This window comes from Prunus avium, chromosome 1 (assembly GCF_965620075.1).
Source record: "Prunus avium chromosome 1, drPruAviu1.hap1.1, whole genome shotgun sequence".
Classification (NCBI taxonomy): Eukaryota; Viridiplantae; Streptophyta; class Magnoliopsida; order Rosales; family Rosaceae; genus Prunus; species Prunus avium.
Window position 1 is genome coordinate 12,614,777 of NC_142284.1, and position 6,000 is coordinate 12,620,776.

Consider the following 6,000-nt stretch of genomic DNA (forward strand, 5'->3'; position numbering starts at 1 on the left):
AAAATCAAAACGTTGGCTTTTTTTTTTTTTTTTCCTATGCTTCAAGCCACGAATCTTTCCACTAATATCTCTGCCTTTCACGTTTGGGTTATAAGAAAATGTTCTGATTCAAATATAACAAAATGGATCAGAAATGACATTAATTTGCAAATACTAAGTTATCATCATTTGCATTCATTGACCAAGCTTTCTCAAAATTAAGTTCATTTCACAAAAATACATACAAAATAAGCAAAATAACACATGTTGTACACAAAATAACACATATATGTTCATTTCACAGAAAGTTATATTCAATTAAAATCAAGTCTTCTGCGAGGGATGAGGTGCTTTAGGCGGCTGAAACTTCCAACTTGATTAGTGCGTCTCTGTGAGAAAAAATGGGCAGACGTTTTACAGTTTTATGCCATGCCTGAGACTTAGTCTACAAGTCTTTTTTTTTTTTAAAAAGTACAAGAGATAGTCTAAACTAGAGGTGGGGAGGGGTTTCGAACCTGAGAACTAGTCTACAAGTTGAGGCCCTTTTCCACTAGGCTAGACCCCGTTGGCCTATATCAGAGTCTAGTTTTACCACACAAGTTAAAAATGATGACTTTGTAACTTTCAAAAGAATATCTTGTGGTTGCTTTTATAAGGGATTTTTTTTAATGTTTTGGGCAAAGATGCTTCAAAGCCTGGTTTCTGCGTCCCTAGAAGACGTTGGTATATTCATGCACATATAGCCATCGCATTTCCTATAAAAGAAAAGATTAACACTAGTCAAGATTATAGGTTAGCTTTAACACTAGTAAAATCATGAGAAAACCATAGTACAGAAATAATCTGCCAAAAAAATTAAATTAAATAAAACATAAAATCTTGACACAGAGGATTAATGATGATTTAGTTCTCAAATCTATTCATACTGATATCTACCTCTTTGGAATATTTGGTAGGTACGTAATGCTGCATTGGGGAGATTGTATATCTCGTGGGATAAACTGGCAACAGAGTTGACAATTAATGGTGGAAACACTCGATCGTAAGCTTGCCGTTCTTATATGAACTTTTGTATTCTGGTTTTAATAATATTGTGTCATATATAAGGATAGTTACTGCAGACTCTAAAGCTTTAGTATAATTATCAGCTTAGGTTGATGAGGAGGGATGAATTGATTTTAATTAACATTTGTCTATATGAACACTGTCTTCTCAACTTTTATATTTATTTTTATTTTTAATATCAACTTTCAGTTTTTAATGTTTTACCAACACTTTGGCTTTACACTACAGGCAATGATTGTCAGAGGTTTTAGAGACAATGTTATCAGATCCAGTGCCGGACAGATTAAGGGACAAATGGGGTTGCACGACCCCATGAAATGGCCGGAGTTATGGCTGTGGACAGCCTATGGAGGTCTGAGCAGACCCCATGAAAAGCAGCGAGGTGACCCTAAGATGCACGCAAGTTGCTCGACAAAATGCAACAGCGAAGCCTGGTCTTTGAACGCAGCGCGCGCCCAATTTTTTTTAAAAACTGCTGGACCAAAACTACGTCGTTTTGGTCCAGCAAATTTTTTTAATGACCTGGCATCAAAACGGCGTCGTTTTGAGCCAGGCTTTAAAACAAAATTAAACCCAATTCCCTTCTCCCCTTCTTCTCTACCCGACGTTGTAATATTTTTGTTGTTGATAAATATTTTTTTAATTGATATTGTTATATTTTTTCTTTTTTTTCTTTCTTTTTTATAATTAAGTAGGTCAAGGTGGAAAGCCAAAAAACATAGGAGCTGAGAACAAGGGATGAGATCCCAACATGCTTTCATTATTCAAGGACGTTGTCTGATGCTTTCCTTACTATTTAAACCAAGACGTCCTTCAATCTGAAAACAAAAGCAAACTAAAGAGAAAACATAAGCAAAAATCAATCAAAAATGGAGTTCCCTTCGATTCCTAAAGCCTCAATAGATTTGAATTTATCCCTTGCTCCTTCTTCAAACCAAGAAATAACACATGAAAATGTTGTGTTTCCACACTCCAATTTTCACACTGGTTCTACCTCTGCAAATATGCACAAAGAAATCCCAACAACTATGAACATGCTTACACCATATGCGAACTTGGTAATGGGAAGGAGGTTTGACAAGGCTACAGTGGAAGAGACCAATTTTTTCAATACTCACTGTGCTGCTTCGGTAGCAAATGTAGGATTGCGTTTGCTAGTGAAGAATCAAGAGTGTGCTTCATTGACTGCTCTAGTCGCATCCTTGAAGTCTGAAGTTGCTGAATTGCATGGGCAATTCAAGCAATCAAACCAACATATAGCACTAAAAAAGAAAAATCGTTTCGTTGTTTAATAATGCTCAAAAAGTAAACATTACAAAATTGTTTTGATTTGACATTATTTTTACAATTTGAACTGTATATAAGACCCTCTTCAAAGGTTAGGCCAGCAACAACTTATTCCACAAAAGTTGTGTCTCATTTATATATCACCCTAAAGGTCTGCTCCTGCGGGACATGGTCTTGATCAAGTTTTGCCCAAAAAATAAGGATCTTGATCAAGATCCCAATGGGTGATCTTGCAGAGTTGGGGTGAGCAAATTGAGGGTCAGAAATTATAGAAAGCCAGGCTTTGCAAATGCACTTGGAGCTAAAGAGGGCCTTTATGGGGTGAAATTATTGTATGGTACTGTAATACGGCATCGCATACAGCTAAAGATGGAGGTATATTCATGCACATACAGCCATCGCATTTCATATTAAACAAATGATTAACACTAGTCAAGATTATAGGTTAGCTTTAACAATAGTAAAATCATGAGAAAACTATAGGACAGAAATAAGCCATAAAACCCCTTCTGCCAAAATAATTTAATTTAATTTACTTCAAAAAAAAAACTTATAAGTATATAACTAGGCATGTCGGCATTCACAAAAGGTTTTAACAAAAAAAGTTACAACTTGCATTTTGGTCTATGGAAGCGGAGCTATCCTGAAGAATTCTCAAGAGGAACCTGCGTTGGAGCATCGTTGACACAATGGGAACCCCTTACCTCTGAAAACATAGCCCAAGTGCTCACCGCATCGAGCACATGGGAACCCCATTGCGGTGAAATCCGGCTGAAAAGAGATTGTCTAGCAGAGAGACACAGTAACAACCATCAGATGGATTCAATAAAACAAAAACTGATCACAAGAAAATAGATAGATACATGAACTACGACAACTCACCGTCGCAGAGGAATTCATGGAGTTAGGAAGACCTTCTTCAAAGGCCGGCCAGGCATAGCCTGAGTTAAGTTTTGTGGACTTGTGGTGTGGCATCCCAGAGCCAGCATAATCAAAACTCCCTTCAGCAGACAACTTGTCACAATTCTTAGAGCCTTGCACCCTGCATATCATATATTAAGCATGCCAAAATGAGTTGATATACCCATTGGCCAGTGTCACAGCCTTCTTTCAGAATATCCATATATTGAACAAATTTAGAGTAATAATAATTGTTTACCGATAGCATCCTAACCATTGACAATATCTTTTTATTTTTCAATCCCTAAAGATTTTCAAAGAAGTGTTTTGAGTATTACTTTAGAATCAAGAGACAATCCAACAACCAAAATTCAAAGGCTCAAAGCAGGCAATCTGTCACCAATTGATTTTTCTGGAAAATAAACTCATCTAATTTAACCCCAAATTTTTTTTTTTGAACAAACCACATAATTCAAAAAAAGGATCTTGCATACACCAGTATTCTGATCAGCCATATAGATTGGATATCGTATCAAAAATTTCTGTACTTGAAACATGCAATACATAACTTCTCTACATTGACATCAACTTCCACAAATAGAGAGCAAAACAAGAAGTTGTATCAGAGAAATGGAACTAAATTATTCATGTGTATTGTTGAAGAACAATTTCAGTACCTTTTCACCTCCTCTGCCTTTGAAATATCATAGAGTGAAACAAAGCATGGGCTGTAACCAATTGCATGAAACTCAGATCGAGTCCGAGTAATTCTAGTTTCCCTGAAACTCATCCTTTTCTGATTATAGCAAACAACAACCCAATCATTGTAGGACATTACGATTTCCCCGTTGCTCAAAAACAGCATCGGTTCATACAAATCACAGCTAAGTTCTCTGGGATACAAGTTTTCAATAACAAAAGTTTTAGTCCAAGACTCTTGGACACCATAATCCTTCATAACCCACATGGAAAATTTGCTAGAATCATCCCCAAACACACACAAAACGAGGCAACCTTCCCACACTCCCAACTTCAAACAGTCTGAAAATTGCTTCTGTAGTGGTCCAAAGTAGCTAGGTGGGGGCAGTGCCCGAAATTGTTCTGTTTCAAAGTTGAAAGAATTTATAAGCTCAGGAACATCCCTAAAACAGGAAATCCAATGAAGAGCTCCATGAAGATAAGCATTGAAGGGTAACTGAGGACCAAGGCTCCCAGAAGCCTTTCCAATGCTTCTCCAAAATCCTGTACCAATGGTGTATATCTCTGCCTCATAGTTGTAACTTGTGACCGGTTCACTCGACGGAAGAAAAGTTTGCAACACCTTATACTCACCGGTTCCGACGCTAAAACCAAGTCCAACACAATTGAAAGATGGCATACCCTTACCAGAGCGTTCAATGGTGATGAACTCACCCAAAACTGGATTGCACACATACAAAAGGTCACCTCTTTCGGGTCCAGACAAACAAATTAAACCATTGCACGAGTTCATTAGATTAAATTCAGAAATGGGTAGGCTAGTTTTGGGTGTAAACCTCATTTTCTCGAGCCGCCAGCGAGAATCAGCAGAGTTACCTCTGTCTGGGCAAAGTCAAGTCTCCTAGTTATGCTTTTAGGGGGAAAGGTCTTGATCAATATGCCAATGGGTGATCTTGAAATGCAGAGATGGGCAAATTGAGGGTCAGAAATTAGAGAAAGCCAGGCTTTGCAAACGCACCTGCAGTTGAAGAGGGTGTTGATGGTGAGCCTTGAGAGAATGTCCATGACCAAAGCCCGCTGAAGTTGTAAAAATTCGCAAGGACCATTTGGTTGCCATTGTTCTTGCTGTTTGCTGCTGATGGGTGCTGTTTGTGCTACTCTCTTATTTGAGGTCGTAGGGTTTTTCCCTTTCTTTTCTCTCGGCATCATAGATGGGTTTTTGATTTGCGGAGGAAATGAGAGGGAAACGACCGCGAAAGTAGTGTTCTTTAGGGAATTCCAGAATCAAAGCCGGAGGGCAGAGGAGAGCTTGTGTTTTTGGGCTGGTATCTTTTTTCCTTTGGTGGGCTCAGTCACCTCTTGGACTGATGATGTAGTCTTGTACACTTCATGGACTTTCTGAGCCAGCCATGTACTATTGCTCTGCCCAATGTTTTCTTTCATGTTTTTTTTTTTTGTTGCTTTTTTAAAAGTTAAAAGAGAGCTCAATTTGCAGTAATCATCCTTGAAATTTACTAAAGTTTTCACTTTAGTCCTTGTAATTTTTTTTTTCAGTTTCGTGATGGAGACTTGGTTTGACTCTTTCATATTCATATAGCTTGGCTAAGCTCCAACCTCCCAATAATCAATAATGGGTTAATGACCTCTAATTAAAGGATGAGAGCAGATTGGTTTAGTTTTTGTGTGTTACTTTTTCTAATTTTATTTTTTATACATTTGAATTTAAAATTTTAACTTTATTAATTTTAATTGTTTAGAAAATAATACAAATTTTTAATTGTTTATTGGTCCACGTGGCGCAAATTCAATGGTCAACATGGAGCTATGAATGCCACGACATCATTTAAAGGAAAACTTAATAGCCAAACTATCTGAGGTATGAAAGTGGTAGTAAAATCAAGACGAAAAAAACTTAGTGTAGCAAAGTCTGAATGTAATACCTCGAAAAATTCAAGATGAATTTTCATATTTTAGTGAAAAATAATATTATGGTGGAGAATAATTATGGGTATTTTATCAAGTGATTTTGGATTGAGATTATTAAATTAAGTGTGTTTAATTTGAAGTTGG

The 6,000-nt window shown here is 37.0% G+C and overlaps 1 pseudogene across 1 annotated transcript; it reads right to left on the reverse strand.

Moving 5' to 3' along the window:
• Window positions 1-2,803: 2,803 nt before the first annotated feature.
• LOC110767485 (F-box protein At3g07870-like) lies at window positions 2,804-5,206 on the reverse strand (annotated as a pseudogene). Its single transcript, XR_015836530.1, has 3 exons — window positions 3,909-5,206; window positions 3,214-3,373; window positions 2,804-3,117 (listed from the first exon to the last, which is right to left on the reverse strand). The product of XR_015836530.1 is annotated as an F-box protein At3g07870-like (transcript).
• Window positions 5,207-6,000: the final 794 nt, after the last annotated feature.